We start from the raw sequence: 22,337 nt of genomic DNA, 5'->3' as shown, positions 1-22,337 counted from the left end.
TATTGTCAACCAGTCAGCAAATCACACCATCTGCATGTCTGCATTTTACACACATGTCTCAGTGAGGATCCAACTTCCTGACATCCAGAGAAAGAAGCACCTCTGTTGGTATAGGTCACCTAGCAATAATGCACATGCAACATTCCCTCCAGAGCAGAATGGGCTCCACCGGCACTAATGGGAAATGTGGTGTTTGAAGAGGTGATGAAATAGCAACAGCTGCAGGGGGGAGGGATAGCTGGAGCCATTGTAACAGCTGGAGCTAAAGCAAAGGGGGGCTTCACAAAAGTTCCCATGACCAAAATGCTTTGGCACTTCCCATCGCCCCCCCACCCCCGCCACTTCAAGTATCTGTGGGGGTGGTTTTATATTTTCTTGGAAGCTGCCCAGAGAGGCTGGGGCAACCTAGCCAGATGGGCAGAGCACAAATAATAAAAAGTACTATTACTATTGTTATTATTTTGTATATCTGGGCTGTAGATGGGCTGATGAGCCAAGGATCAGTACACATCCTAGTTTAAGTCAGAACACACAGAGTATTCTAGAACTGACCGATTTATCAGGGTGTACAAAGAACAAACCAAGGTTTGGCAGATAATTTATTCCGGACAAAACTGCCTTGAAAAGAAAACAGGACTTGAAACTAGGGGCAAGTTTGTCAGAAGCACATGCTTGGAATGTGGGTACCACATGCTAAAAAAAACCCTCAAAAATTTCTGGCAGCAAATTCATTTTATACTCCCTTGTTACTCCTGATTCCTGGAATTCCTTCAAACAATGTATTCAATGAAACCCTTAATACTCATCCTCAGGCAAAAGAAAGCTGATGGGCATGCTTTTGACTCATCCGTTGGTCCTATCCTTTCTTCTCCTCCTATTGTCTCCACACAACAAGGACACGTGTCTATCTTTTTTGCTTCTAGAAAGTGCTATAGTGTAGCATTCTTGAAACGAAGAATGTGAGGATGTGATCAAGTACATGGATGGAAGACTGCTGGGAGTCCCATATAAATGACCACAACACCAGGTGACCAAACTTTAAAGAAAAATTTCAGGAGTGAAGCTAAAGGAAGATCCCTGCCAAATGCAGAGAGTTTGCAACCACCATCAATCAGCTGACCAGTACCAGCTGCGAACCCCACTTTTGGCAGGGACTGGCTCCACTATGAAGCTTGAGGGGAACAAATCCCAGTGGGGTCGCATTTGGTGCCAAAATTGAAAATCACTGAATGCAAGCCCTGCTTGCCAAGGAACTATCAGGAGGACATTATAAGGTTCACAATTGCTCCTCTGCAGCCGCATCTTTACCTGCACAGCACTTGATGTCACATATTGTTGTCACGTGTGGGGCAGGTTGGCATGGCTTGGGGAAAACAGCCTTGTGGGTTAAATTGGGTTCCCTGTTAGACCTAAATAAGCCCACTGGCTGAAGGTTCTTCACTGCTGGAATAAACTGATAGGTTTCACAATGGAAAGATGTAAGGAGCAGCCTTCTCCAAGAATCTGGATTGAGACTAGTGATTAACTTGTTCATAAATGACCCAGAGTTAGGAGTGAGCAGTGAGACCACCAACTTTGTTGACGACACCCAACCTTCAGGGTGGGAAAAACAAAAAGGAATTGCAAGGGAACAAAACAGGGGAAATGACATTAAAATGGCAATTGTAGTTTGATGTAAGCAAATATAAAGTTTCACATATATATTAGTGGGGTCTGAACTGGCAGTGAATGACCAGCAATGAGATTTTGGAGTCATAATGGATAACTCAATGAAATTTTTGACACAGTGTGTGGCAAATGTGAAAGGGCAAATTCCATGATAAGAATCATCAGAAAAGGCATTGAAAATAAAACTGCCAATATCAGAATGCCTCCTCTATACAAACCTATTGCAGGACCATAATTTGAATTCTGTGTAACGTTCTGGTCACCACACCTCAGAAAGGACATTGTAGGAGGTGCCAAAAAGGGCAACCAAAATTATCAAGGGGCTGGAGCAATTCCTCCAAGAGGAGGAAAGGGAACTTATATGGAAGAGAAGTCCATCAATCAGATGACTATATAACTTCCAGTATCAGAGGCAGAAGCCTCTGAATACTAGTTTACCCTACTGCCGACCCATTTCCTCAGGTGACCCTGAGGGCTAGTCTTACAAGAAAGATCATTCTGCTCATCCATGAATCCACCACCTCCATGTCTGGGATCCAACTGTTTCCTGACTTTTTATATGGCATTAATTAGGCCACCAGGCGCTTGCACTTTAGAAGTCTGGTTTCTGAGAAGGGAAGATGGCATAATCATGTACATGAAGAATTTCTTCCTTGAAACCTGATTCTTTTTCTTCTTCGTTTTCATTCAAGCTGAAGCTGTCCTAATTTCATGAAGCATTGTGTAACTGCCTAGGAAGTCATATACCATTCCTCAACAGTTAATTTTAGTTACAAAAAAGTAGGAGGTAGATATAGAGATAGAGATAGAGATAGAGATAGAGATAGAGATAGAGATAGAGATAGAGAGATAGAGAGATAGAGATAGAGATAGAGATAGAGATAGAGATAGAGATAGAGATATAGATATATCATAGTCTATAATTCTTTAAAATCCTGCCAGTCAATTGACAAGACCAAGATAAAATAACAAGTATGGCCTTTTTTCTTTCTACCTTTCCTGCCCATTCCCCACCCAGGCTTCCCAGTACCAATGAGTTGGGTCTAGAGACAGCCATTGCAAGTCCTTGCTTCACAGTCCAGGTGATGGAGCTGAGGCATGTCTCTCGGTTTGGCTGCCTATAGGGACAGTCACTGCCACCCTCCTTCAACATGGGGAACTGAGCTCATGGGCCAATGCTTCCCTAAAGCCAGCTCCCCTATCCCAGTCCACTGCACTGAGAAGGAGCACTCCCTGCTCACAAATTAAATGGACCCTTTAGCGAAGGGGGGTGGGACGTGGGTGGTGCTGTGGGTTAAACCACAGAGCCTAGGGCTTGCCGATCAGAAGGTCATGGTTCGAATCCCTGCAACGGGGTGAGCTCCCATTGTTCGGTCCCAGTTCCTGCCAACCTAGCAGTTCGAAAGCACATCAAAGTGCAAGTAGATAAATAGGTACCGCTCCGGCAGGAAGGTAAGCGGCGTTTCCGTGCGCTGCTCTGGTTCCCCAGAAGCGGCTTAGTCATGCTGGCCACATGACCCGGATGCTGTACGCCGGCTCCCTCACCCAATAAAGCGAGATGAGCGCTGCAACCCCAGAGTCAGTCACAACTGGACCTAATGGTCAGGGGTCCATTTACCCTTTACCTTTATAGTGAAGGGGAAATTGGCCTTGAAGATGTGCTCCCTTGGGGGAGGGGAGGCTCCCTCTCACTTCCCTCCATCCCACCTCACTACCAAAGGAGAAGGGGAGGAGAAAGGGGGAATTTGCTAACTTCCATATGCCTCAGTGACCCAGCAGGCTGACAGATTGTTCTCAGTTGAGAATGTCTGGAGACAACAGGACAACAGCATGCATGTGCAACCCGACATGTGTCAGCTGTGGGGCTTGAGAGGTAGACAACCCCTGTTTCCAGGAACACTGGAAGCACTGCCTTTAGGCACTCTGGGAGGAAATTTTGCAAACAATGCAAATAACGCTAACAGTTCTCCCCCAAGCTTCTCTCTCCTACAGGAACCACCAGCAGGAGGTGAGAAGAAGCACCAAATCTTCTCACAGGGAAGAGGGCCCAGAGTACAACCACAAGGGCACTCCAGAAAAGTCGGGGACCCCTGCCCACACCCATCTCTTGCAAGGAGGGCTGGTGGTAGCAGCAGAGGAGCACCCCACAGTGTGAAGCAGCGTCCCCCAGTCCCACGTCTCCAGGACTGTGCCCAAGCCCCGACTCTCGTGTCTCGGTCCACATGCAAACATACTGAGGCAAGAACGGCATATCGGTGTCATTACACATTACCCAACGTGGATGCAGTGGCAACAGCACCCATGTGCATGAAACAGGGAGACTCCAAGCGAGAAGTGGAAGAGGGACTAACTGTTACACTGCTCTGAGAACTGTAGCTCTGTGAGGGCAATCAGAGTCCCTCCCAGCACCTGCAGCAAACTACAGTTCCCAAGATTCCTTTGGTGGAGCTGTGACAGTTAGATTGGCATGGTGGCCCTTTAAATGTATAGTGCAGACGGGCAAGGAAAGACAAAGACCTTTTGGTGCTGGAGGCGGAGAATGCTAATAGCACTCCCTGCCAACACTCATTGGCATGGGTACAATCCAGTGAAGTTCTCTGGTGCAAGCCTTATTGAAACGAATAGTAATTGCTATATTATTGCTAGGACTTCCATGGACTGCAAGAAGACCAAACCTCTCCATTCTGAAGGAAATCATCCCTGAGTGCTCACTGGAAGGACAGGTCCTGAAGCTGAGGCTCCAATACTTTGGCCACCTCATGAGAAGAGAAGACTCCCTGGAAAAGACCCTGATGCTGGGAAAGATGGAGGGCACAAGGAGAAGGGGACGACAGAGGACGAGATGGTTGGACAGTGTTGTCAAAGCTGCTAACAATGAGTTTGACCAAACTGCGGGAGGCAGTGGAAGACAGGAGTGCCTGGCGTGCTCTGGCCCATGGGGTCACGAAGAGGTGGACACGACTAAACGACTAAACAACAACAACATATTCATGCACAGCTCCTGTTCATTTCAGTTGCACTTGTGCAGGAGAATTTTTCAGTACTTTGTGGCTTGTGGGTCAACTGTGGGTCTCCAGTTCTCCTGCCTTTAATTACCTCACACTAGAGCCACCTTCATTTTCAGGGAAGCACATACACATAGTCTTCATGTATAGAAACGTCTCACTATAAAGTCTGTGACACCTCCCCCTCCCCGAGCTAGCTGAAGGATTTCAACCTAGGGTGAAATTTGAGAGTCACAAGATATGTATGCGTGTATGAGAGAGGGAGGGTAGGACACACACACACACACACACACACACACACACACACACACACACACTTACTTTTAGGTCAGCAGGAGGGAAGATCAAGAGTATGTGTGTGAATAATTTGTGTGCCATTGTACCTAAATTCCGTCATTGAGCTCCCTGGAGTACAATGCGTCACCATGTATGCATACTTACTAATCAGATTTCGTACTGATTCAACATCAAAACGAAAGCTAAAACCTTGACTGCTGGAAAAGAAACTAATGATAAGTCAAGCTGATCTCAGCATAAAAAGTACTTTAGATAGCAATGCTTTTTTAATGAGTGACATTATCATGTGAAACTAGTAAAAGCATTGTCATCCCTTCCTCTCACAGCCTGCTTTCAAAAACGAAAAAAGAAAGGGGGGAAAAAGCTTCATAAAAATGTAGTATTATGCTGCTTGGTGATGTAGCAGGATTTATAGATCACAAGAGGCTGCACCAGATGCTGCTCCCCTGGGGATCAAGTCAGAGAGAGGATGCTAGTGAAGATCAGAATGTTTCCAGTGCTTCTTCCCAGGAGCAAGGTATACTTTGGAAGAAAATGGCCTATTAGGCTGAACACTGACACCAGCTCCCATTAACCCAACCCAGTATCAACAATGCTCAGGGTGGGTGGGCGAGAGCTATAGTCCAACAGTATCTGGGGGGCCACAGGTTCCCAACCACTAAACTTAAAGACTTAAAACTACATTACTGTGGAACTCAAAATATTCCACACACACACCAACACAAGCCATGGTGCAGGTTATAGTAAGGTTACCAGATTTTTTTCAATGAATCCAGGGAAACTTTTCAATTTCAATGGATTTTGTATGGGGACTGATTTGTAAATCAGGGGACTGTCCCCGGAAAATGGGGACGTCTGGTAACCTTAGATTATAGAAGGCCCGTTGAACTAAAATGCCACTGCTGTTTACATGGAAGAAGATACAGAATGCACCAAAATAAGTTCCTTTAGCATAGGTTTCCTCAGTGCTTTTTTTCCTGGCAGGGCAAGCCAGTCGGCAGTACCAGCACGCCCCAACCCCCCCCCCCCGCGCCCAAGCCTGGGAAGCTTCTGCCCAGCTCTGGGAGGGAGGGTCCTAAGTACCAGCACCATTTTTTTTCTACAAAAAAAGCATTGGGTTTCCTCAAATATATGATAGCAGAAGCACTCTTATTTCTAAATTAAAACTGCAGGCTTACATCATTCTTTCCCCCTAATAAAACCTTAAACAGTACTGGTAATTTGCAGCTTAGACTTGTTATATTCACACAGGTGGGGTGCCTGGAATAAAGAAATGCTCTCCATTTATTTCCACACACACACAGCTGTTTGGGAAGGAGGTGTGAGGGCTCTGGGATGCTGCCAGAGCCTTTGTACCTCCTTCCCAAAGGCCAGAGCTTTGCTTACCCAGCTTTGGGAATGCAGTGGGAGGGCTCTGGCAACATGCTAGAGCCCTTGCATGACTTTCCCAGAGCCTATAAGCAGCCCTCCACCTTGTGGAAGCCCTCCCAATGGCAAAGGTATCAATCAATGTCCTGAGGAGCATCTGATGCTGCTTCTCATAAGACACACAGCAGATAGTATTGCCTTATGAGATAGCATCCCTTTTGCACATGTAGCAAGCCATGCACACAAGTCTGCAGTGATGAGATACATTTTTGCTACCTTGCATCATATTTCACGATTGTTCAAGGAAAGCACTCCCAAGTTCTGAGGTGCTGTATTGCAGAGGTCGGCAACCTAAGGCCCATAGCTGCCCATGAGGGTCGCTTAACCGGCCCATGAGCCACCCCCGAACTGAGCCACCTGCTCGGCGAGTCCCCGCGCACTGCACTAAACTGGCGCAGCACGGCGACTCTCTTCTGCAGCTCCAGAAATTGCGTCTGCACATGTCCATGGTGCTGGAAATCAATTCTGCACAGGAACGATTTTTGGCATCTGGGCATGCGCAGAAGCGATTTCCAGCACCACGAACATGCGCAGATGCGATTTCCGGCGTCGCGCTGCGCCGGTCTGGCCCATGGACAGTCTCTGCGGGAGTGATTCGGCCGATGCCCGGTAAGTATTGCCTTCCAACTGTACAAGACTTAAGGCAGAAGGATGCTGTGCCCCCTGAAGTCTAAATGCCCTTGTTTACCATAACTTCAGTGCCTTGATCTATGGGGACTGACACAGGCGGATAATTGCAAGAGATCTGACCAGAAAAGCTGCCATCCTTGAATGCTTCCCAGACACCAGGATGTTCCCCTGCAAGGCTGGTGATTTGCACAAAGTATGCCGGCAGATATAATTCATAAGTGATGTAGGCAAAGCATCCTCCATTATGGAACACAAAATTTCCAAAGGCAACAGCTCACCATTCCCTTCATGAAGATGGTGTAAGAAACCCTTTCCACAGGTTCCATTAGGCACCCGGCTTTCAAAATTGTTTTGGCAGAAGTCATATTGTTCACTTCAAATTTGTCTTATTCTCTGAAACCAGCATTCTGAAAGTGCTCTCCTATGATATATTGGGCACTAAAGATATCCTAAGAATAAAAAGATAAAGGGACCCCTGACCATTAGGACCAGTCGTGGCCGACTCTGGGGCTGCGGCGCTCATCTCGCTTTATTGGCCGAGGGAGCCAGCGTATAGCTTCTGGGTCATGTGGCCAGCATGACTAAGCCACTTCTGGCGAACCAGAGCAGCTCACGTAAACGCCGTTTACCTTCCCGCTGGAGTGGTACCTATTTATCTACTTGCACTTTGACGTGCTTTCGAACTGCTAGGTTGACAGGAGCAGGGACCGAGCAACGGGAAAATAGGGACCATCTAAGAATAGGGACCATCTAAAATGCTGGTATGAATTACAAAGAGGAAGAGATGTTTTTATTATTATTAATTTGCTAGTTGTATCTCTCCTTCCTTGTGATTCGTGCCAGCATTTTACTCGTACAACTCTTTGAAAGTAAGTTAGGTTGAAACTTGAGAAACATTGAAATTGGCTCATTTGCAAGACGGATCGTTTTTATGCAAATCATGGCTCTCATTTTGAAGAAGTGCATTAATGTTCGTTGCAGCAGCCCTGGCTACAAACGCCCCACATGAATGGTGCCTCTGGGGCTGGCCAGGGGGTGCTTCCCAGGCCCCTTTGGGGCAGTGCGAGGAGGCACCTCTCTTTGGGGCGGGGGGGGGGCAGCTCAGAGACCAGGGGCGGCAGCAGGGCTGCCCAGAGGACTCCCAAGGAGAGGAGAGAGGAGGCGGAGGGAACACTCCACAAGGGAGGGTGTTCAAAAAGGGGTGAGGGGCTGCCAGCTCTGCAGGCAAGGGGTGACATAACTGGACCCCCCAAGCCCCACGGGTTGCCACAGAAATAATGTACATAGTTGGTCAAGGGAGCCATGGACCCAGAAAGGTTTAAAACCTCTGCTTTATGAGTTAACAAAGTGTTGTAAGCACCATCTAGTGGCGAAAAGCCACTAAGCATTTAAGCAAGCAACAGACACCAACAAGCATATATAAGCTGACGTGGTAATTATACACTTGGTCATAATTACCAGACATAGTAATTATGTTCTTCCCAAACTAATTTATTTATTCATACTGTACTTTTTCTTAAACATATTCTAGTTAAGTCTGGCTCATGATACATTTTTATCCATGCATTTGTTTATCAACTTCCAAGAGTTCAAGGGCAAAGGAAATGCCATGTATAATTTTAGATTTAAACAACAAGGCAGGAAAAGCTCATCAAACCTTGTTTATCAGAACCTCTCTGTTAACTGTCTCCTATCCTCATAAATCCATTCAAAGAAAGCCATGCCTATGAAGTACATTGAATCTAAGTGGGGATGGGACACACAACACTGCAAATATTATTATATTTTATATTACATTACATTACATTACATTACATTACATTACATTACATTATATACCACCCTATACCCGGAGGTCTCAGGGTGATTCACAGAATAAAATCAAAATATAAAACCACAATATATATCATCAAAAGAAAAACAACAACAACAAGAAGAAGAGTTTGGATTTGATATCCCGCCTCTCACTCCCTTTAAGGAGTCTCAAAGCGGCTAACATTCTCCTTTCCCTTCCTCCCCCACAACAAACACTCTGTGAAATGAGTGGGGATGAGAGACTTCAGAGAAGTGTGACTGGCCCAAGGTCACCCAGCAGCTGCATGTGGAGGAGCGGAGACGCGAACCCGGTTCACCAGATTACGAGACTACCACTCTTAACCACTACACCACACTGGCTCTCAACCCAATAACACCCCCTCCCCCCCCAAAAAAACACATTTTAAAAGGACATAGGATGTCAATCAAATCAACCAAAGGCCTGGTTAAAAAGGAATGCTTTTGCCTGGCACCTAAAGGTGTATGATGAAGGCGCCAGGCCAACTTCCCTGGGGAGAACATTCCATAGATGGGGAGCCACTGGAGAGAAGCCCCTGTTCTCGTGTTGCCACCCTCCGAAGCTCTCAAGGAGGAGACACACAAAGAAGGGCCTCAGAAGATGATCTCAGCGTCTGGGTAGGTTCATATGGAAAGAGGTGGTCCTTGAGGTATTGCAGTCCTGAGCCGATTAAGGCTTTATAGGTCAAAACCAGCACTTTGAATTGGGCCTGGAAACTTAATTGGTAGCCAGTGCAGTTGGACCAGGATTGGTGTGATATGCTCAAACCATCTTGCTCCGGTGAGCAACCCGGCCGCTGAATTCTGCAATAGCTGAAGTTTCCGAACTGTCTTCAGAGGCAGCAGCCCTACGTATAACACATTGCAGTAATCTAACCTTGAAGTTACCAGAGCGTAGACAACAGTAGTTAGGCTATCCCTGTCCAGACAGGGGCATAGCTGGGCCACCAGCCAAAACTGACTGAAGACACTCTGGGTCACTGAGGCCACCTGAGCCTTGAGTGACAGCAGAGGACCCAGGAGTACCCCCAAGCTACGAATCTGCTCCTTCAGAGGAAGTGTAACCCCATCAAGAGCAGGTGACCTCCCAGCCATCTGGTCTAGGGAACCACCCACTAACAGTGCCTCAGTCTTTCTGGATTGAGTTTCAGTTTGTTGGCTCACACCCAGTCCATTACCAAGGCAAGACGCTGGTCCAGCACTTCCACTGCCTCACCTGCAGATGTAAAGGAGAAATAGAGCTGAGTGTCATCAGCATACTGCTGACAACATACTCCAAACCTCCGGATAACCCCACCCAGCGGTTTCATGTAGATGTTAAGTAAGGTAAAGGGACCCCTGACCATTAGGTCCAGTCGTGACTGACTCTGGGGCTATGGCGCTCATCTCACTTTATTAGCCAAGGGAGGTGGCGTACGGCTTCCGGGTCATGTGGCTAGTATGACTAAGCCACTTTTGGCGAACCAAAGCAGCACACGGAAACACCGTTTACCTTCCCGCCGGAGCGGTACCTATTTATCTACTTGCACTTTGACGTGCTTTCGAACTGCTAGGTTGGCAGGAGCAGGGACCAAGCAACGGGAGTTCACCCCGTCGCGGGGATTCGAACCACCGACCTTCTGATTGGCAAGTCCTAGGTTCTGTGGTTTAACCCACAGCGCCACCCGTGTCCCTAGATGTTAAATAGCAGGGAATAAAATTGAGCCCTGAGGAACTCCACAGTGAATGCTCCATGGGGCTGAAAAGCACTCCCCAAGCATTGCCCTCTGGGAGCGACCATCCAAGTAGGACCAGAACCACCACAAACCAGTTCCACCCACCCCAACTCAGACAGCTGCTCCAAAAGGATACCATGGTCAATGGTAGGCTTCCTCAACCTTGGCTATCCATATGTTTTTGGCCTACAACTCCCATGATCCCTAGCTAGCAGGACCAGTGGTCAGGGATGATGGTAATTGTAGTCTCAAAACATCTGGAGGGCCGAGGTTGAGGACGCCTGGTCAATGGTATCAAAAGCCGCTGAGAGGTCAAGGAGAATTAACAGGGACATGTTTCCCTTGTCTCTCTCGCGACAGAGGTCATCATACAGGGCGACCAAAGCAGTTTCTGTGCCAAAACCCAGCATAAACCCCAATTGAAATGGATCCAGAAAATCAGTTTCTTCCAAAAGTGCCTGGATCTGGTTTGTGACCACTCGCTCCAGAACCTTGCTCAGGAAAGGGAGATTAGCAACTGGTCGGTAGTTAGTTAGGTTTTGTGAATCCAGGGAAGGTTATTAAGGAGTGGTTTTACCACTGCCTCCTTCAAACAGGCAGGGACCACCCCCTCTTGTAAGAGGCATTGATCACCTCCCTGGCCCAGTCTGCTGTTCCCTCCTTGCTGGTTTTTATCAGCCAAGAGGGGCAGGGGTCTAGACCGCAAGTGGTCACCCTGACCAATTCAAGCACCTTGTCCACATCCTCTAGCCTTACCAACTGAAACTCATCCAAAACAACAGGACTAGACTGTGCTCTGGACACCCCATAAGATTCATTTGCTATAACAGCAGAGTCAAGGTCTTAGCATCCTTACGAAGCAGACTGCAGTATGTGCCAGGAGATTCATACACCAATACAGAATTCTCTTGCATACACATTAGACATCAATCCACATATGTATGATATAAAACAGGATGCAAGCACTGCCTTGGCGGTGTAGTGGTTAGAGTGCCACACTAGGACCTGGGAGACAAGAGTTTGAATCCCTACTAAGCCATACAGCTCACAGAGTACCCTTGGGCCACACTCACTCTCAGCCTGCCCTATCTCACAGGGCTGTTGTGAGGATAAAATGGGGAGACAGGGAGCTATGTCTGCCAACTTGAACTCCTTGGAGGGAAATACAGGGGGCAACCATTCTGCGCATATTTGATTGGTGTGTGGCTGCCAACGCACACTCCATTTTTGGCCCTGGAAGAAGGCGAGGTGGGGCTGGGGTGGATGCCAATGCACAAGATAACCCAGAACACAACCCCCCGCATCCCACCAACGGGGAGCTGCCTGTACATGCAGTGAATACATGAAATATCTGTCCTGCAGGAATATGTTGTCAAGGTGAAAGTAGGGTGCGGGTCAGCAATAACTTCTTATTCAAAGAAACGAAACAGCTCAGGCCTAGTGGGCGCAGCACCTCTTCCTGGTAGACCTTGCAAGGACCAAAGGTCGCCGCCTCCCCACAGCTTCCCAGGTCTACCTCAGGTCCTTCCCAAGCAATCTGAGACTCCTTTTCTGCCATTGCTCTGCCTTCTTCATTCCGCTTCTGGTTCTGGAAGACCAAGTGGAAGGGAGCAAGTTGCAGCAAGAGGGAGAGACTTCTGGCTTCTTCAGCAGCCTGCCTCATCTCTGGGTCCCCCTTCTCTCTTCCACCGCCTCTTCCTGCTCACCAAACCCTGTTACCTCTTCAGCTCCCAACACCTCCTCTTCCCAGTCTTTCCCCTCTTCTCCTCATGACCATTCCTTGTCTTCCCACCACTACGCCCCTGACTCTGACCCTTCTTCCCCTGGGGATTCCCTTAGGGGTTCTCTACCTGGTGCCTCCCCCACTCCTTTGCATTCAGCCAGTCCATGACATTCAGTCCATCATTTGAAAAATAAGACTCTAGAGTCATCTTGCCCCAAAATGGAAACCAGACATTCTGCTTTGGCGACCGCAGCCATAGTTTAATGTGCCATTTGGAACATAGTTTCTCTATCTTGAGTTTCCAACCCTGGATTTGAACCAGAAACAGAAGAAACAACCAACCAGCAACCAAACATTACAGGGGAGAGCCCTTTTCATGGCTCCAGTCCCTCCATTCCCCCTCTCCTGTTCTGTTCCCACACCCCACCCTCAGGCACCAGTCCGTCATGGCCACTGAACATGCACAGTTCTCTTTAGGCTGTGTTGGGAGAGACGGGGATGAACATTGGTGTGCCTAGTGTGGGATGTAAACACAGGAGCAGTCAATGACAACATTCCTAGAGTGTACATGTTAGAACATGGGGAGGGATGTCTGTCCAGCAAGCAGGTAAACTTCCTGGGGACGGACTTCCTCCACATGTGACCAGAGGTGGGTGTGGCCTCACCTGTGCAGGTAATGACAAAAGCACAGGGCAGGCAGCCATCTCTCTCTCTCTGCCATTTTCCTTTGATGAGGAAACATCTAAGGATGCCCTCTTGGCTCCCAGCCAAGAGAGGAGATAAGGTCTATCTTGCAACAAGATAGATTCTAAATATATGTAACCTTTTTAAGCCTGTCTGCCTTCTGGGATCATATTGTGAACAGATCGTGAGTAAACTCTTTTATACTTTTATAAAGACTGTGTTGTGTCTTGTATTTTAAGAGGGAACAAAAGGGGAAATTACCAGAGTAATTATTATAGAGGTTCTAGCGAACCTGTGAACACGTTACCGTTGCGAACTAAAAGGGGAATGTTTATAAACTCTGCTGATATTTTGGGAACTTGTTAGCACAAGTTGGATAAGGATATAATTAGTCAATATATCCTCTCCTGCACCCCAGAACATTCCCACACCTAGTTCATCTCCACTGATTTCTATGGGGACTTTCAGCCAGTGGTGTTGCAACGGGGGGGGGGGACATTACGCCCCAGGTTCCATGTCTGCAGGGGTGACAAGAAGTCACCCCATGGGGGTTCGTGGCAGCACGAGCAGCCATTGCGCCGCCGCAGCCACATGTGGAGGATCCTCCATTCACGGCTGCAGCCGCAAGCAGAGGATCCCGGCACCAGTGGCAAACTGCTAAGTACACTGTATGTGCAGCATCGCATGCATGCACTGTACGTAGCGACGGCGCACAGGCGCTGAATAGCTGTTTACTGCTGGCACCACTCCAGCGCTGTATGGACGGGGCTGGGATTGAGAGGATCCCGGCACTATCCGTACAGCGCTGGAGTGGCACCGGTGGCTATACAGCGCATTTGTGGCGTCGCTACGTATGGCGCATGCGGTAGCAACGCCGCACATGCGCCTTACGCAGCAACACCCACCCTGGGTGTCATGACGCCATCCTTCGCCCCTGCTTTCAGCCCCCGCCCCTTAATGCTCCTCTTCTTCTAAATACTGTTTTTGTACTTCTGCAAACCTCAGGGTTATCATAACTCTTCCTATTTTCGATACGTAAGTTACGGTATGCAAAGACTTGAATCAGAATTAGGGCACAGGATCATGATGATGATGATAACTCTTCCTTCCTAAACAAAAAAGAGACACCCGCTTACACAGATTTTGCTAACTTAACCACTTTTCCCTCTGGCCTCTCCCCATGTTCACATAATTATTCCTAAATTACATTCAGCAGTTTCTCAGTTGGGAAAGCGATAGAAGCCCCAACAAACGGGCTTATTTGCACTGCCTGGGTTCCCTGAACCTGACCCCCACATCCACTGGTTGTAGATGGCTGGTACCAGCCAACTCTAAGCCACTGTCCCTGGACAAACATCTATTGTTAAAATACTAATGTAAGGCATTTAGTCAATCCACTGTTCTCAGTCGCTATCAAAGGAAACACTCACAGAAATATAAAAGCAGGAAGCATAACTAAAAACACATGCAGATTTGCCAAGAAAATGTGCTGACTGGGATTTTCATAGAAAATGGCACCAGACTATAAACCAGACTATAGCATTTTAATTCTCCTATAGTTGCAAAAATCCCTTTAATAATCTGATGTTGTGGTGAACCAATCCATTTAAACCAGATTGTTGGTTTTTTAAATGAGAGGTATTTGACAATTAATGCAATTTTACATACAAATTTGAAATTGTATTGAATGCTAAGATACCTCTTTCTGAATTCATGGCCCACTCTCTTGATAGGGCTGCCGCCTCTGTGGCTTACAGGCAGAGTCCTTCTATCAAGACCATAGCATATTGGCCACAAGTAGAGAGCTGAATCTAACTGGTGGGTCACATCCTGCTCAAGCTCCAGGCTTTGAACTGGAAAGTCCAGGTTAAGGAAAAAGAACAGAAAGTCAGTTGAGGACAGGCATATAAAGGGCAACATTTCATATATTTTTATATTTTTTTGCAGTCAGCTATCATCACAAAAAGCACAGGCAGCAGAGTATGATAGCATGATAGTGGCAGCAGCAAGGGAATACCCTTCTCTGTTTTGCCTCAGGTGGCAAAGCATCTTTGGCTGGCTTTGTACACTGCATGTGCTGTTTGTATTGGTTCTTTGTCCAATTCACCCAGGTATGCAGTGGCGTAGCGTGGGGGGTGCAGGGGGTGCCGGCCGCACCGGGCGCAACATCTGGGGGTTAGGGTTAGGGGGCGCAAATCCACGGGTTAGGGGGCGCAAATCCACGGGTTAGGGGACACAAATCCACGGGTTAGGGGGCGCAAATTACTTGCCTTGCCCCGGGTGCTGACAACCCACGCTACGCCACTGCAGGTATGCAAGGCCTTTGTGAAATCTCTCCATAAATACGCTCACCATAAGCTGGTTCTAGGTCCCCTCTATCCCTTCTGTTCTCTGACAGGAATGGACTTTATGTGTAGGTCTACTCTCAAGAATTTGTAGTTGTCTCTGCATCTGGGCAGCTCAGAACACTGATTCCAGTGGTATACAGTGGTACCTCAGGTTAAGTACTTAATTCGTTCCGGAGGTCCGTTCTTAACCTGAAACTGTTCTTAACCTAAAGACTACTTTAGCTAATGGGGCCTCCTGCTGCTGCCGTGCTGCCGGAACCCGATTTCTGTTCTTATTCTGAAGCCAAGTTCTTAACCTGAAGCACTATTTCTGCGTTAGCAGAGTGTGTAACCCGAAGCATATGTAACCTGAAGCGTATGTAACCTGAAGTGTATGTAACCCGAGGTACCACTGTATTCTGAAAAATATGTAAGTCAAGATTTCCTGGCACCGGTTTGATTATGTCCACATATATTTCAGCTAGACTGTTGGGCTGTGGTTAATACATGCTAATGGTCAACTGAATGAACTTCTTCTCCGAACATTTGCAATTCTGCCAATGTGTATTGAGGCCCATTGTCCAAGATTAACTCATTGTCAATGCAGTGCCTGGCAAACACAGCCTTGGTGTGATATATTAGTGCTAGAAAGCGTGTTTTTAGTTGCATCACCTCTAAGTAACAACTTGTTGGCAGGCTGCTAGCTTTAAGAGCCCGGATTGACACTGCGCTCCTGTACTGCCTGTGTGATTCCATGTGGGACTTCAGTACCGCTTCCGTTGCGCGTAAAACAAGGCGGCTAAAAGCACCACGAGAAAGATGTCCAAATAGTGAAATGGATTAGTTCAATGGACGCGAGGTCACAAGTCATGTGAATCATAGAATCACAGAATCATAGGACCTGTAGAGTTGGAAGGGACTCCAAGAGTCATCTAGTCCAACCCCCTGCAATGAAGAATCAAGAGTCAAATTTTAATTTTACCAGCCCAAATGATTACAAAACGTTGACTGGCTTCTACAAAAGAAACTAAGACTATGTTGGCAGTAACTGAAGGTAGGCTTCATAGTCTGCCCTTGGGATCTGCCCCTCAGCAATGGGATTTAAAACAGAAAAAGTTTCCCTAGAATCAAAAACACGAAGCTTGTATTTATTTAAGACAGAAGATATCCAAGTGGAGGCAGTTGTGAGGCTGAGTAAGCTTAGGACAGAAGTGTGGAACAATCTCCTGGAGAATTCCAAGGAGAACAGTATGGCGTCTGAGGACACACAAGAACGGGAAAGGACTTCCCAGGGGCAGGGGGCTTCTAAGACAAAGGATGATTTAACTGAGGGAAAAGCTGGAGGGAAGGAGCATTGGATGACAACAGGCAGATATGAAGCCATTTGTAGATACAGAAACATACTGTTACAGCCACTCCAGGAGTCTCCCAGCCCCCAAGAGTACAAAGCAAAAAACAAATTGTGTGTATCATTAACGCTAATACATTTAACAATTCAGTCGCACATTCTACCAATGATCGTAATCTTCCCCCCTCCCAAATCACATGAGCCAATACACAATTCATATCAGTGACACATTTTTAATATAACGTTTTTAATAGCAATTGTTAATTGTCGCCAGATTTGGCAACTGACATCTCCACCATCTGGCTGGTCATCTGGTGCCAGCCGATCTATGGGGACGAGGGCTTTCTTTCCACTGAGGATTGTTGACACCTTGCTTTGTAAAGCAAATGAAGACAAGATGGGGGATTTATCTGAAGAGGGAATAAATGCTGTGCACAAAAGGAATCAAGTGGAAAAGCAGTTGAGAAGAGGTGTGGCTGCAGTTTCACGCTAACAAATATAGAAATCAAATCAAACCTCTTTTACACAATTAGAGGGGGTAGTTTGCCCAAACCTGTATCTTTATCAATTTGTGAACAACTTTGCGTAGAGAATCCATTTTGTTCTTTTTGCAATTTGTGATATTTGGAGAGTTGTAACCAGCCAGAGCAAAACAGGTCATACAGAGAGCACAGCAGGACTTCAGTAGGCATGTATAGGAATGCACCGGAAAAAGCCTGTGGCAGCTCAAAGCACCTTTTCCCCCCCCTTTTTTAAAAAAATCCTTTTAAAAAAGGAATGTAGGAGGTAGACAGGGCTGGAGCCAAGGGGGTCCTTGGCAGCTGGCAAAGGGGAGTGGGTGATAAGGCGGGTAGTGCTGGCAAAGGGGACTTGGCGCAGGGGTTAGCAATCTTGCAAATGTAGGTGTAGAGGGAAAAGGTGAAAATGGGCTGGCGGGGCGTGTATGTGTGTGTCAGAGAGAAAAACACAAATCTGCCCCTTCAAGGGGAAAATTTGATGGGGGAGATGTTGGGCTCGCGCCCTGCAGTTTATCACTGGGATATTGGAGGGTATGCAATTGTAAAAAGATAACATGCGATAGCAAACTATGCATTTAATGTCGTAAGAAAACTCTGCATCATCAGGTTATCAGCATTGTGTGAATGTAATCTATGTTTGGAAGCGGCTCATTTCTCCCTCAATTTTTTTCCCTTGTCCTGAGACTGGATAAAGTTGTGAAATTAACTTGAACTGGCTGTGTGTATTGGTTGCAGACAGAGCCATCTTATCCATAGGCGCTAGGGGTGCGGGGCACCCGGGTGCTGGGCTCTCAGGGGCGCCAGGCCAAGAGTCTGGGGCCCAAGAGTTGAGTCTGGGGAAGAGCCCGCCCATTGGTCGGAGCGCCACGGCAGGCTCTTCTGCTGCAGGCGACTCTGCGCCGCGAGTTCGGGGGCAACCGAGCCAGCGAGACGCTGAGGTGGCAGGCTAGCTCCTGCACGCCAGGGACTGGGCAACCGGGAGGCGCTAGGCGAATCTTTGCACCCCGGTGCCACATACGCTTAAGACAGACCTGGTTGCAGAATATGCAGCTGCCTTAAAACAAAACAGTTGAGAAAAACAATGTTGCATAGTTGGAGAGCTATGCAAGACTTCTTATAGTTACTTGGTGAATAAAGGAGGACCCATCTATTCCTTCACATGCTCCAATACAGTTATAGTCCAAGTTCTAGCAACCCCTGCTGCTTCAAGTGGGAGGGCTGAGAGATAGGACTGTTCACCTGCAAACCCTTGTATGGTTCTCTTGTAAAGAGGTATCAACATGGGGGGGGAATATTGTTTTCATTTGGCTTTTGACCAATTAAAATCAGTGAAGGGCTAGCAATTAAAGGCTCTTCTCTCAACCATGGTTATGAATTTCTTTATGTGCCTTTGTGTATCACAGTTGGGGGGAAAACCCAATTAAAATTGTACCATGGCATTATATCTGACATTTTTCTCCATGGAGCTCAAGGTGGTTTACATAGTTCTCCTGCTCCTCATTTAATCCCCCAATATTTTCCACTTTGGGGTTACTTCTAACTGTTTAGAACAGCTAACAGCGCCATCACATGCATGTCTACACAGAAGAAAAGTCCAGCTGAGCAAGTGGGTTTTCCAAGTTCCTATATGAATCAAGAGGGAAACTAGGACATGTTTGCTGACTGGAAACATTTCTTAACGTTTCCAAGACTGTTTAGTATTTAATTAATACTATGAGACTTATCTCAGAACCTGGAAGGATTTGAAAACAACACAGGGTGAATTGGGGCCATAGGAAGAGTTACAAGTTGCGAGAGTCTCTATCCCAACAGTATATATGGAATGAATTCAGCCATTTTCCTAGGTGGACAATGGGGAAAAAAGTTTGCAGCATTTAAAGCTCTAAGAACGAGATCACTCATAATTTGCACATATTTCTTTTTCCCTGAGGCAATTAGTTAGTACAAACACCCATGAGGAAAATTTCTTTATAAATACAGCCACGCTTTTCTAGGTAGAATATATGCTGGGCATTATTAGAATATATGTTGTACATTTATTTAAAAATGAAGACCTGTGAATAGTCTATTTATTACATTTCTGTCCCGTGCCTTTTTATCAATAATTTCTTCATTCTCCTGGGCAAATTGCTTGAAAATGAATGTCCCTTGGCAATCTACCTTTCTAACTTTTAAGGCAGAAAATACCCTTGCATGTTTAGGAGCCTATTATTAACACTGACCAAACACTGTTTGTTTGTAGACAAAGATAACTCATTGTAACTGTGTGGTGAGCCCTCATCTATGTCACTAGTTCTGCTATTTTACTCACAAATTTCTCCCGGGTGTTGCAAAGCTACATTCTGATACAGAATGGTTGACTGCGCATTTCTATCATTCACCTGAATTCAACAAGCATTAAAAGAATACACTCGATTTTATGCCGCTTTCCATAACCAACATGTTATTGAGGTTCATACACTTCTCTGAATTCGTTCAGGAGAGGAACAAGAAGTCCATACAGGCAGCAACCGATTACGTTGCTGCCTGTATGCAGGGGTTATGGGGGTTACGTTCCAGACCCCCGTGAGCATCGGTGGGGCACAATGCTCTGTTCTGCCCCTTTCTGTGACTTTTCAGGTCACTTCCAGGTTCAGGCAGATGTGCTCATGTGTGGTTACGCACATACATGGACAAGCACAGGGCTTTTTCCCAGCCAGAATTCAGCAGAATTCAGTTCCGGCACCTCTCAGGTGGGCGCCATTGCCATTCTAAGAGAACGAGGGAGGCATTCATGGTGAGTTCTGGCACCTCTTTTTCTAGAAAAATAGCACTGGACAAGGCTAAATCAGTTGCTGCTTGCATTCCCTTTCTTTATGAGGCCAAAGGACTTCCCTTCAAATATGCACTTCCTGTGAAGCGCAGTAAACAGGGATTAAAATGAACAAAACAACCAGGAAGCATTAGCCAAGAAGCACCCTATGTATATCAGGCGTAGGGTTCCAGCCTCATATAAACCTAGCAGGTTTGAATCTAATTAGTGTATGAAGGTGTAAGCTGTCCTGCCAGCAGTGGCGTAGCGTGGGGGGTGCAGGGGGGGCTGGCCACACCGGGCACAACATCTGGGGGTTAGGGTTAGGGGGCGCAAATCCACGGGTTAGGGGGCGCAAATTACTTGCCTTGCCCCGGGTGCTGACAACCCACGCTACGCCACTGCCTGCCAGGCTTAGCCTGTGCCATCACTTCCCACCGGCTCACCAAGCCTTTGTTATCTCTCACTCTTCAAGTGAATTTTGGTATGTAAGGAGATCTGAGAATGGCTTTAACCAGCCTCTTTTGTTTCAGTCCAGAACAGAGTCTGAAACAAGTGTTCTTCTGCACCAACAGTTCAGAAACTTGCACCTTTTGTAACTCAGCAAAGTTTTGACTGCCTGTGCATCTTTTCTGACTTCTGCACGGAAAAGCACATGAATCTGAACTTTGAAGAGTTCCGTGTAGGAAAGCCATTTTATGACTTCTCAAATGTGTGGTCTATCTCTGTGCTAGGGAAGGGGGATGGTTTGGGAAAGAGCTTTTCAAAGAGGACATTTTGGGATTCATTGCAAGGGCACATTTTCAAGGTTTGACAGCCCCTGTCCCCACGCTTTTCTTTGATCTCAAAGAGCAAACTTTGCTCTTGCCTTCCAGGGTCCTCGATCGGGCTGGTTTTCACGCCCCTTGTCCGCTTCTCTCCCTGCCTGCTTCCCACTTTGTCCGCTCCGTTTCGGAGCTGTGGCCCAACTTCAGCCCCCCGAGAAAGGGGGCGAGAGGCTTCCCTGAAGCCGCCTCGACGCCCAGCCTCCTACCTCCAACTTGGGCGCCGTTGTGCTCCAGCAGCGCCGTCTCCCTCGGACTTTCCCTCAGGCGCTCTCTCCATCCCTCGCTCGCCGCCTCGCTCCGGGCCCCGGGCGCTCTCTCGCTCCCTCGGATGCAACTCCGCCCCGCGCTTCTCCCCCTCCGGCCCCAGATGCGCGGCGACTACAACTCCCGTCATCCCTCGCCGCTGGTCCCGAGGGCCGGGGATGGTGGGCCTTGTAGTCGCTGCGCCCCACCTGGGCGCCGAAGCCGCGCATTCCTTCCCCGGCGCGCCCCCTGTAAGGCGGTCCGCTCCGCCCCTCCGCTTCCTCGGCTGCGCGCATCCTGGCGCCTCGCCGCCCTCCCGGAGCAGCCGGGGCGACCCTCCTTCCCAGCCGCGCCGGGACCGCGGGGCCGCCTCCCCTTTGTCCGGCTCCTGCGCCCTCGAGTCCGGCTTCCCCTGCAGGCAGGCCGGCCTGCCCGGCCCTCGCCCGGCCCAGCCTCGCCCGCCGACCCCCGGGCAGCGGCGGCGGGACCCGCGCGCCGCCGCGCCGCACTCACCGTCTTGGCTGCGCCGTCGGAAGCGAACCCGGGCAGCGGCGGGGAAGGGCTGCGCTCCGCTCGCGGCGGCTCCGCCTCGCCTCTCCTCGGCTGCCAGCGGAAACCAGGGGAGGGAGCGGGGAGGAGCCGGCCGAGGCCGCGCGGCCGCCCTCCGCCCCGCGTCGCCCGCTCCCCGAGCGCGGCGCCCTGGGGCTCCGGGAGAGGGAACGGGCCGGGGACGGAGGGCGCCCGGAGGGGCCAAGAGGCGCCCGCTGCTTCGAGCCCCTCGCCCCGCGATCGCCGGGCGAGCGAGGCCACGGCGCTCCTGCGAGCGGCTGCTCCGGCCTCCTGCTCCCCGATGCCGGCAGAGGTGTCTCTGCTGGAAGCTGAGCTGGGGACGGTCCCATGCCAGAACAAGGGCAGCGCGGTTGTGCGCGGCCCGCGAGGATCAACTTGAAACCAGATCGGACCCTGCTTAGCTTTGCAAATGTCTTAGCGTTTTCATCGCTGCACCGCAAGCAGGGTTCCTATATGGAGTCAGGTGGTCCCTGAGGTATCCTGGACTGATTGTATGCAAGAGGCAAAATAAAAAAATTCCTTCCAGTAGCACCTTAAAGACCAACTAAGTTAGTTCTTGGTATGAGCTTTCGTGTGCATGCACACTTCTTCAGATACACTGAAACAGAAGTTGCCAGACCCTTCTATATAGTGAGAAGGTGGGGAGGGGTATTACTCAGAAGGGTGGTGGGAATGGGTGATTGGCAGATTGCTGAGATGAGCCTGTTGACGACTCTTAACGACTGCAATA

At 48.3% G+C, this 22,337-nt stretch overlaps 1 protein-coding gene across 2 annotated transcripts in view; it reads right to left on the bottom strand.

Annotated features, from left to right (window-relative positions):
* Positions 1 to 21,996, bottom strand: part of TSPAN9 (tetraspanin 9) — a 124,840-nt gene extending 102,844 nt beyond the window's left edge. Inside the window, exon 1 of one of the 2 annotated variants that reach the window (XM_083460617.1) lies at positions 21,551 to 21,996. The gene's annotated coding sequence lies outside the window, so the exon portion shown is untranslated. Of the gene's footprint in view, positions 1 to 21,000; positions 21,284 to 21,550 lie in introns of those variants that run through there. The other variant, XM_083460618.1, reaches the window with a different exon arrangement.
* Between the last annotated feature and the right edge of the window lie 341 nt (positions 21,997 to 22,337).

The sequence above is a fragment of the Podarcis liolepis genome, assembly GCF_965112155.1.
Source record: "Podarcis liolepis genome assembly, chromosome: 9".
NCBI classification, from domain to species: Eukaryota; Metazoa; Chordata; class Lepidosauria; order Squamata; family Lacertidae; genus Podarcis; species Podarcis liolepis.
This window is presented reverse-complemented; position numbering and strand designations above follow the sequence as displayed.